The 11,869-nt window shown below is 39.5% G+C and overlaps 1 protein-coding gene across 1 annotated transcript in view; it reads left to right on the forward strand.

The window, feature by feature from the left end:
* LOC117178724 (vicilin-like seed storage protein At2g18540) overlaps positions 1 to 11,869 on the forward strand; it is a 30,782-nt gene that overhangs the window by 17,109 nt on the left and 1,804 nt on the right. Inside the window, exon 2 of the mRNA XM_033370154.1 lies at positions 4,240 to 4,305. The gene's annotated coding sequence lies outside the window, so the exon portion shown is untranslated. The remainder of the gene's footprint in view (positions 1 to 4,239; positions 4,306 to 11,869) is intronic.

Here is an 11,869-nt window from a genome sequence, read left to right on the forward strand (position 1 = left end):
CCGGAATCAGTCCAAGACCATTTTAGGGCAACCCCCGACACTTGACTGAAAGCGAGTGTTCGGTGTATTTTTTTCCACGCTTAAGAGAACGGATACTAGAATTTTCATAAAAATTACCAACGATAGCTGAAAGTCTTCAGATGATCTGACATGGAAGTTCTCATGTGTCAAACTAATAAAAACGATGAGCTCTTGTCAATAGTATTCATATTGCTGAGCGCCAAGATTTACTGAGAACGGCGAGAAAAATAAAATAATTTAATCTCCTGCTGTGACGGGTGTAATTAAGAATTAACCCTTACTTTGTTTAAGGGAGATATCCGTAGATATAGCAACTTTATTTAATGAGTTACACAGTGGTACAACTCCGTAAATCGATACACATCTAGCATAGAGCTATGTCTGTCGAAAACTAAGGGGATGCTGGAATGGCAGGTCTATCACTTTTACAGGAGTTGAGACTGTCGGTGCCGTTGCAACCGCGGTGTAATGAACAGTAGGAGTCGTGTTTACGGTTGTAACAACACAAAATAATCGAACACATAAGTTTCTGGGTAAGATACGCTTTCCAAGATCAAAGATGCCTGTTGTATACGATCCTCGATCGTTGCTACGTATCCTAGATAAGAACGTCCGTACCAGTTTCAATGCAGGTCCGTGTTCGACGATGTGATTTTATAGCCTGTAATGAGGTTTCCATGTTGTTTTAATTTTGTCGCAATTCTTTGAAATTTTCATGGTGTAGCGATTCTTGAATTAAAGGTAATCGTGGGCTATGTAAACTAATATCTTCGGCACTGAGTTTATACGACAAATTTTTTTTAAGCAGATGTCGTTTTGAAGTACACTAAATTTTCGTAATTTTAAAATAGATTTCGGTGTTTTGTTTATACAATATTCATTGCTAAAGAGACGGCTCGGAGAATTAAGTTTAAGTGTTTGTGCCTTTCAGCCGCATAGTACATTTAATTTTGTAGGTGTTTCTGGGATTACAATATATTGCTTAGGATCCCTTAATGGGATAAATACTAACTCAAGAATTCTAAAAACTGAAAATTGGCATATCTCATCGGAAATTTGTTTGTTCTGGTGTTCTATTATGGTTATTTCGCATGAATGTATCTCGCTGATCAAATAAGTTGGTTGTGTTCGCTTACAAATTCGGTATTCGTCTATATTTTTACAATATTTTAAAGTATTGAAATCCATGGGTGCATATAAGCTTTTTGCAGGGCTTGTGAGGATAATCTCGTGTGAGGGGACTGGGGCTATGAATCCATTTCCTTCATGGATGGGAATAGGAATTAGGTGCAGGGTTTGCAAATCCTCGTACTCTAAGACAGGTACCTTTACTATATACACGAGTCGTTTATTGATTGTTCCAATTTTGATTTCGGATATATCAATTATGTATTGGCAATTTTGAACGGATAGTTTCATAGGGTATTCTTGATTGTTGACTTCTTCCAGTTGTTTAAGTTCTATTATGAAAATCTCGTGTGCTAAAATTTGGGGGTGAACAATTCCGTGCTTCCCATCATTTATTGCATCTATTATTAAATTTAATTCCTCACTATACTCGACAATTGCAATTTCTGTGGCTGTAAGTAAATTCGAAATTGCGATATTTCTTTTATTGGAATTTGTTTCATTTATTATTTTGTTCCTTTCTTGTATGTGTTCTTGTGATCGGTCATGTAGAATTTGTAAATCATGCGAGGCGCTATTCAATACATTTTTTATTATTCGAGTATGATTTCCGATTTTTTCAGCTATTACTTTATCATCCCGAAATAACGTGTCAAATTCCTGATTAATAAGGTTTAAGTCATGGTTATCGAGAGTACCAAAAAGGGCTTTAGAAATTGAACCCATTGCGTTTAATAATCCTCTGCAGGTACGAGATTCTCCTATTATTTGAGACAAAACAAGTTTAGAATTTTCTAAGCTCTTTGAACGATTTTTTAAAAGTTTTAATTTGATTTGGGCAGAACAATGAACACACAGTTGTAGAGCCTGAGCGAAAGTTTCACTTATTTGTGAAAACTGAATTTCAAAGTTTTGCGTGTCGATTCCCAGGATCAGTTTCCAAGTCTCATGGTAGAGCTTGGTTCTACCGACATTTTCAGCGAAAATCATAGTGTCTCCAAGATCCTTAATTTGGACATCACCCCGGATTCCGAAGAATCATACGGCCAAAATACGATCTTCATGCTACCTGCAACTAGGAGTAGTATAGTTTTAATTTGTTCGCATGGATTCGTTATCGTTTGTTGTTAATTGCGATTTTTCAATTCTTTCGCGAGCTCGTCGTATGTATTTCTCGTGCCTTTCTTTCTAAAGTCTTTTACTTTTGCGTGTGCTCTTTCCAACGCTCCATTGCTTTGGGCGTGGAATGTTGTGGTTTTGACGTGTTTAATTCTAAAAAGACTGTCAAAGTTTTGAATCAATTCTGAGATAAAATTTTGTCCCTGATCTGTTAAAATGTGCTTTGGGGAACCAAAAGTGTAAATATAATAGTCGAAGAGCCCTTCAATAACTGATTCGGATGTGGCATTTTTTGAGGGAATTAAAATTAGGTATTTTGTTCACATATCTTGAATCGACAGAATGTACACGTTCTTTTTAGCTGTGACAGACAAAAGTCCAAAAATATCCATCGCGATTTAATCGTTGAGATTTTTTGGCGTATCGGGAATAATCGCTTCGGCCCTTTTTCTAACTCTTTGTAATTTTTAAATTTGGTATGTGTGACATTTTGTTATATAATCGATCATTTCTAATTTCATATTGACCCGTGTCCCTAGTTCTCATGCCCGGGCTATCGATTTGTTCTCGCCGAATTGAGCCATGACATTCTCTAAGGATCGGGTCGCGTTCTTCGCGAGTTAGTTCTGTTCTTCCGTTGAAACATGTGTGAATTTTTAGGTTCGCATATCTATAACTCAAGAAAGCAATTAGGATTTTGAGCTTGATTCGTTCGGTAGTTGTTATTGTTGGGTCGTCGAAATGTAGGCGTAACATTATCATTTTTCTATCGATAGTCTGTCGTGCAAGTTGATTCAAGATTATCAGCCACTGTTTCTCATTATATTCAGGTAGCTTCGTTGTATTTCGGTCTAGATTTACGCGTTCTTTTGATATTCGTTTCTAAAGTTTTTCTTGAACCTTAGGTTTCTCCGTTTCAGGTATTTCTGTTCGATTCGAGAACCACCTGTAATATTCCCTGAATAACTGTTCGGTGTCTGGACTAGAAGGGTTTTCAGGTTCTTATTCTAAGGTTGATATTTCGTCAGGCTCGAAATCATCAGCTAGTGGTTTTAGTGGGCTAAATTTCCCCGACGTTCCGAGCTTACCCTGCAAAATTTCTTGCGGGTTTGGAGTTTGAAGATCGCGCCTGTCAGTTGCTTTGATGATTTCGATTTCGGGCAGTTCATCTTCTAAGTCGATGTCAGATCTGTCGAGTGCTTGCTGAGTACTATCAATCAGGAGGATGGATCTTTAACGTTGAATAACCATATGAGGGATTGATGATCGGTGAAAATGATAAATTTACGTCCCAGTATATATTGTCGAAGGCGTCTGACTGCCCACATTATTGACAACAGTTCCTTTTGAGTCGTTGTATAATTCTGTTCACGATCATTCCGAACTGTTGAAATGTAGCAACAAGGTTGCCCTTCTTGTGGTAGGATTGCGCCTAGGTCAACGTTTGAGGCGTCGGTTGTTAGCGAGAATTGTTTATTGTCCATCATTCATTATTATTCATTATTATTATATTATTCATTATTGTCCATCGTTCACTGGAACTTTGCGGGAGCGTTTTTGGGGTGCGAAGGGCATTCGTTCGAACTTGAAGGGTACCTCAGGGGTCTAAAAGGCAGCATATTTCTTTGAAGATTCTTCCATGGGTATTTGGTGAAAACCGGCACTGAAATCAAATACCGAGAAGAATTTTGCTTTCTCGAGGCTGTACAAAATATCGTCAATTATAGGAAGAGGATAAGCGTCCTGGTCAGTGATTTAATTAATTTTGCGAAAATCTACAACAATTCGCCATTTACGCTTCTCTGAGGCGTCAATCTTTTTGAGCACTACCGATATAGGGGGGTTATAGGGCGACTTGGGGTGCCTGATTATTTTATTTATTAGCATATTATTTACTTGGGTTTCAATCTCTTTTTTGTGGCACTCGGGCGGCCGATAAGATTTATTATTGATAATTATGTCTGTTTTCAGAACAATACGGTGGGCAGTTAAATTGCTACTCGGGAGTGGGATGCCTGGCGGTGCGAAGATGTCATGGTAAGACTGAACAATTTTAGCAACGTTTTCGCAGAGTTCGGGTTCAATGTGACTAAGTCTCGAATTTTCTGTTAACATTTTCATTCGTGAGGCAAATTCTTTTTCCGAAAATTAATGAATTTGTTCTTTTTCACGCTTGATTTTTAGAAATTTGTATTGGAATTCCTGGTTGCTGACTATTTTTGCTTCAGAAGAATCGTTGGAAATGTGTACTGTTATTTCATAATTGTCAATTCCAAAAATGGAATCAGGAATATGTGGGTTGTCTAGAGAACCCACATGTCCATGTGATTTTGTTACGGGTAATTTGCTTAGTTTAATCTGATTTGGCTGGATCAAAATACCGCCATCGATCAGATCGTGCGAGTAACCGTCAAGTAGTAATTTATCATTCGAGAGATTGTAGTTATATTTTTGGAAAAAGATAAGTCCCATAATTACATTTTCAGGCATTGAAAAGTTATTCGGAACTATGTTAAAGATGCGATTTACGCCTAGGTATTCTAAAGTGAAATGGAAATATGATGGATGGGTCTCATTTCCCATTTTGAACTTTCTTTCTTGTGGTTGTAGGGTGAATTCAGTCAGAATGAAAGACTCTTTTACTAAATTTATTGAGGATCCTGTATTGACGAGTAATCGGATATCGCGCTGAAACCCTCCTGGTCGTAATAAAACTGATTGAAGTCGTCCGGAAACGCAAGATATTCGGTCTGGGGATTTGCTACATTTTCGGGTGCATTTTCCTGACTTTCATGATATTTCTCTTGAGTCAAATTAATTCGATACTCTGGCGGTCTTTCCATATTTGATAATACTCGGAAATTTGAGCCCTTACTAGATTTTATAAAGCACTGAGCTTCAGTGTGCCCAGGCCTTTTGCAGTGATTGCACTGCAGCTGCATTCCCTGTGCAAGGGGCATATTTTGGTTAGGTAGATTGGACTGTTGGTTCGATGTCGTGTATCGAGGGGTTACCTGCAAGGGCAGTGTTGCATGTTGGGGAGCTCGGAGGATGGCCTGGACTTTAAGTTTATATTTTTCTCGAAGTCGAACCTCAGTTTCAAGAGCTTCTAATTTTGGACGCTGTCAATACCCCGCCTAGAAAAGTCTATCTTTGTGCGACACATTTCTATAGATGTGCCGGAACTCAAATTTACCTCTAGTGCCTGGTTTAATTCGTCATAGTCATTGATTGAAATCTGCCCTATTGATCGCTTGGCATGATGTACACTTTTTTCGGTTAATGTGAAATCAAGCAGCAGGTCCGGTTGTGAGCAACGGAACCGTGCGGGTTTTATAGTTTTTATGAAGTCTTGTGTCCCAATGTCATTTCGTCCGTTATGGAATTTAACGGTGCGAAAGATTTCCTTCGCAGGTACGAGAGTGTCTACTCTTTGTTGTGGGATTTCTATTCTCCTCGGTTTATTTTCCCAGCTAGGTGTAAAATCTGAAATCCGGACGCGCTGCCTAGCGTCAGTAGTTTGTACGGCCTGATCTACTGGATTCCAAGGACCCAGATTCCTTGTCGGTATGCCCTGTGTGAAGTCTGGAACATATACGCCCTGAACTACTGGGCTCGGGGGACTCGAATTCATCGGGGACACGCTCTGCGTAACATTTCGAAATTGTGCAGCCTGATCTACTGGATTCTCGGGACTCGCATTCCTTAAACCCTGTCGGAACGAAGAAACCGAATGGGGCCTCTACAAAGTACCCGTAAAGACCCCACTGGGTTCCCATTCGGTTCCTTTTTAAAAAACTTGAAAAAACAGCAAAATCAACTTTTAAATTGTTGAAATTCGGATTCTACGTTAAAATTCCCTATAGAAGATCCTGAAATAATCGCAATAATTTTTTGTTTGCAACGGTAAAAAGTTAAAAAATATATAAGACGTATAACGCCTGTTGACTGCTATACTTCAAACGCATCGCCTGTTAGTAGCAATCAACAAGCGTTTAACGTCTTATATTTTTTTCAAACTTTTTACCGTTGGAAAAAAAACATTGTGATTATTCTATGACCTTCTATAGGGAATTTTAACGTAGAATCCGAATTTCAACAATTTAAAAGTTAATTTTGCTGTTTTTCGAGTGTTTTAAAAAGGAACCGAATGGGGACCCAATGGGGTGTTTACGGGTACTTTGTACAAGCTCTATTCGGTTCCTTTGGTCCGCTAGGGAAGACACTTCCTGTATAGAATTTTGGGCCTCTAACAGCTGATCTACTGGATAACGGGAGCCTACATTCCTTCGTTCGCTTTCGTTCAAACTCTCTAACGAACTAACCGAGGTCCCTGAATTTTCCTCTATAGCCTCATCTTCTTCCGTCATGAGTTGGTCCTCTTTTCTAGCTAATCTTTTTATTTCCTCAACGCGATTCTAATTTTCTTTATTTAATTGGTTCACGCTTGTCTGAAGGAAAAGTTGACCTATTTCGATTAATTCGAGCCTCTAAAGGATTTTATTAAGCCCGTTAATAAGCATAGAATAGAGAAAAATTAATATTTTCAGATTTCAGCGCAAAAGAGAAGATTATTCTATTATTTTGAATGCGCGATTTTTCCATCCGTCTAAAATGTCACAAAAAGAATAAGATGTTGATGCTGTTCTTATTAAAAATTTATAATAGATGAATTCGCAAATTGCTTCATCAGTAAAATAAACACGCTCTTATTCACTGAAACCATTCTCTCTTTAATCCTTCAAAACAAATGAATATATATACATTATTTTAACCAGTAGCGAAATTATACAACCTAACCTGCAATTTACACAGAATCGCGAAATATGGACAAAACTTACTGGTCGTTTCTCTTATGACGAACGTAGCCGCAGAATCGCAATCTGAACTATTCTTTCCAAAGATAGCCGATTTTGGTCGTAATCGTCTCGGACTATCGTGGCAGGATCGCCAAAAATGTGATGGTCTTATTTAAGAATTAACCCTTATTTTGTTGTGGACCACGAGCCCAATATATACATATCACGTATATACAGAGTAATTGTTTAAACTTGAAACTTTCAAATATCTCGCAAAATAGGCACTCTATGAAAAAATGTTGTGAATCAAAATTTAATCACTTTGAGGAGTACATACACTGATGATAAAGTCGGTTCCCCCACACCGCACCCTGGGTGTGGGGTGGGGGCAAGTTCGAAATCTTAAATAAGAACTCCTATTTTTTATTGTATATTCGGATTCTTTGGATAAAAATGCGTATGATTTGTCTAAAACATTGTTCTCTTTTCACGATAGCTGGCGCTGTAATCAACGAAATTCAATTTTTCTTCATTTTAATGCTACTGAAAATGCACGCTTACGATTCTGCAATACATTAAAAATAAAAATACACCATTTTCATTGTGACATGACTTGCCACGGAAAAAAAGAATTTTTCTAATCGCTACAAAATCGTTAAACGAGTGTAATGAAAACTCGTTTATGAAAAAAGTACATTGCGACGAACATAGGTAGAACCTCCTTCTTTTTGAAGTCGGTTAACAATAAGGGCAATAGAGCTTCGGATCTCTTTGGTAATTATTATTTTGAAAAACATACCAAAAACTATGTCCGTTCTTGAGAAGTAATTATTAAGTAATACGTTTACATTGACAGTGTTTCCTGAATATTCGTTAATTTTAACCCTGGCATTATTGTAGATTGAGGTCAGCGGATGCTATCGTAACATTACGAAAGTGTTTACTTTTTTCATTCCTTAAATACAGTCAATTAGAAAAAATACATTTAAGGCAAAACTCATTTTAGTTAGATCTAAGATTATTCCGAATACTACTTTACAATTGAGTATCTAATCGTAAGAGATAAAATTGAAATGGTTCTGGTATATGGAGAAGCTGGAAGAAATCTTGATAATGCTGTCAATCTCTACGCTCAGCGTTTTCCAAATAGAATTGTGTCACGTGCTTCATTTTATCGTACTATTACAAAATTTACTACCGATGGAAGTGTTTAACCTAAGAAAAAGACCCGCACAACAACAGTCACTGAGAAAATAATGAAATTGCTGTATCAGCTGCAGTTACCAATAATCCTCACGTTAGTACACGAGAAATTGCTTGTGATTCCGGATTGTCTGAGAGCAGTGTTTGGAAAATTTTGAAACGTAATAAATTTTATCCGTATCATGTCTCTTTACATCAAGAACTTCATGGCGTTGATTTCCAAAATCAGGTAGCTTTTTATCAGTGGGCTCGTGAACAAATACAACAGAAGCCCAACTTTTTTTGTGATGTATTATTCTCTGACGAGTCGTCTTTTACGAACAATGGAATAGTTAATCAAAACAATATACACTACTGGAGTATTGAAAATCCGCAGTGGCTTCGTGAAGGCGAACACCAGCGTCCACGGACTTTTAACGTATGGCGTGGAATAATTGGCAACAAACTGATCAGCCCCCGCATTATCGAAGGCAGCTTAAGTAGTCTAAAATATAAGACATTGTGGAAACTTAACTGCCAATATTGCTTGCAGACTTGAGCTTAGAAATACGGCAGGACATGTGGTTTCAAAATTATGGTTTTCCGGCAATCTATTTAGCGGTAAACCTCAGAGTGATTAAATTTTGATTCATAACATTTTTTCACAGAGTGCCTATTTTTCGAGATATTTAAAAGTTTCAAGTTAAAAAAATCACCCTGTATACAAAATATACATGCACGCGAGATGCAGACATGGGCGCATAGTCCACAAGGAACGAAGGTGAGAGTGGGACTTACCGCAAGCGGCAACTACCCACTAAAATCTAACTTCTTTCCTACCAACCCTTGTTCCCGGAATCCACTTTCGCATAACTTCAGGAACATAGGGATAAGGCTAATACGCCGTGCCTTGGCGTCCCGCTTTTCTGTCTACTTGAACTTCTCAGAGCTGTCCTTCTGGAGGCTTCCATGTCAGGGTGGCCTCCCTGAAAGAAGAACACCGCATTGACCCCCGTCGATTGTCAGTCTGGGGTTTCTCAGCATGTGAAGCACAGACGAAGCACTGCGATGTGCTCACACACTCCACAGACTAGTGGCCCTCTGCACCGCACGTGCGGCACGCCGTGGTCCTATAAGGACCCTCACAGTTTGCTGCTACGTGGCCAAAACCTTGGCAACGGAAACAACGCGTGACCATCGCCTTCTTTCTAACTCTGTAGGACATCCAATCGAATTTTAGATGTCCTGTACGAGCGAGTCGATCTGCCAACTCTTCTTTAAGCTCCACGTAGGCCTTTAAGTGTCCCATGAAAGCCCTCTTTATTAAATTCACCTTCATCTCTCCTATTTCTATGTCACCAAAATGTTTTCAAACATCCTCCTTCAATTCCTCTACGCCAGTAGTTGTGTCGATGTCTATGACCTCGACTTCCATACGTGGGACGAGCTCACGCACGGAATTTGGAGGTCGAGGTTGCTATCTCCGCAGCGTTTCGTACCCTCGGCTTCTTGCTCCCCGGCTTTGAACGGCTTGGCTCAACGGGAGTCAGGTTGGGTTCCCTCTCATCATAAAAGTATGTGAGTCCTTTTATGCCGCTATGAACCTTAACCTGCACCGTCTGCGTCAAATCCTGCACCTTCTCTATTCCCTCCCTTATTAAGCACTTTGCGCATTAATGAAAGGCACCTTTTGGTTTCATTCAGTACTCACTCCGCAGTCAGTGGCACCTCATCAGACAACTCATGACTTACACTGCGATTTATTTTTTCTTGATTTCTCGCCATACTATTCCCACGAGGAGCTAGGGAAATGAAGGTCCAACCCCACAGAGCCCTGCATGCGGGGGATAGGTATATATACTATAGGAGGCGACCTGGTATCTTAGAGACACCGTTTGACACACCACTCCCTGGTACCACTCAGTCCTCTGCACGGTTGTGAACGCCTTGACTTGAAGATCTTAGTGTATTTGGTCCGCAGGGCCTGTTTTATTTCAGCCCTACCCTCTGTTTCCAACGAGAATTCCCCTATCCGCCACCTGGGGACGCCCCAAGTGGGGTATCATCATGGCTCAGATGTTATCGTGATTATCTTATGTTCCAATACTGCAGCCTTGGTAGCCACACTAGCGCGGGTTCGGTTCCCCAAGGAAGAAGCCGTGCTGTATGTCTTTTTCAGAAAGCTTCGCTTCTGAAAGTTAATAATTCAGCACATAGTGCAATCGCTAATAACTCTGGCATTTTTTGCAACAATAAGCAGTCAATTAAATAATAAAAAAGAAATACAAAAATTTGAAAATTTTCGCTTAATATTTATATGTACTCTTTTAATAAATTACTAAATAATAATGGGTTGCATGTGTGCGTTCATGTTGTGTGCATGTGTGTACAGAGTGCTGAGGGATAAATGGATTGTTTAGTGAGTTGTAACGAAGTTACAAGCGCCCCGTTACCACACGGCCCTGTGGGCCTAGCATTGGGAGTGGGGAGAGCCACCCCAGTCCTTATTACCACCAACCCCATCCCCGGACAGTCAGTCTACGTTGAGTCTTAGTCTCCCGTCACGCCTGGTCAGTCTGTCTCCGATACCAGCACAAACCCACCCGAACGCCACCCCCCGAAAGGATCACTCACCAGCATCATCGCCGACCCCCACCGCCGTCAACTATCGGGTATCTTGGCTTCACTGCCCGGATATTATCAACTTCTGTAAGTTGGTTAATAAAGCCTTTTATTTTATATCTAATCGCCTCCTCCTCATTGACTACACCCGCTTCTCGACGTTCCAAATCCCCTTCCTTTCCTTTAATTTGTGAAATCCCCCACAAATTTGGCGCCCTCCTAAAGTTACCCACATTCCCTCCAAAAATCCCGAAAACGGAAGTTGAGAACAGATTTTTGAGTCGAAATATTTTGAACATGAATTTTTAGTAGAGTGATATTTTATTTGAAGTGTTTTGTTGATTTTTAGAAAAAGTGCGGGTAGAGATGTAATTAGTCCGAAAAAGTGCGGGTAGACTGTTATATATGTCCGTTAAATAGTTGGTATACTTCGCGTGTTCGCAAGCTCTGCCACCTTTAACAAAAAACAAAACTACCCTGAGAAAAAACGCCTTATCTGTACTCCTTGTATCAGGATTGGATAAGTGAGGGGTTTAAAAAACATTCGTCTAAAACAAAAAATTTGCAAGAATACGGTTGGAAAAAACGGAAATGAATTTCGGAAAAATAGCGGGAAAATAGAATTCACTACTAGGAACAAACTAGATAGAATAGAAAAATTACAAAGTTAGCAAAAAACTGGGAGAAAATGGAATAAGAAATAAGAAAGTTAGAAAAGAAAGCGGCGTCATTAATGAAAATTGGCGCGAAGTAGGTACCAGTGACGTCACACAAGCAACCCCAAGCTCCCCCACCCCAGTGAATGCTTGCAATACGTGGTAACGCCACACAAGTATCCGCAGTAGAAAAAACCGTGCATCTGCAGTAGTAAAAACCGAGGCGCTCACTTGAGTGATCGCGCCGGTTTTTAGTCAGCCCGTAGAACCCCTGAGCTAGTCGGAAAAAATGAGAAATTAAAATAGAAAAAATCGAATGAAGTTAAGGTAGGGTAGAATAAA

This window comes from Belonocnema kinseyi, chromosome 8 (genome assembly GCF_010883055.1).
Source record: "Belonocnema kinseyi isolate 2016_QV_RU_SX_M_011 chromosome 8, B_treatae_v1, whole genome shotgun sequence".
NCBI classification, from domain to species: domain Eukaryota; kingdom Metazoa; phylum Arthropoda; class Insecta; order Hymenoptera; family Cynipidae; genus Belonocnema; species Belonocnema kinseyi.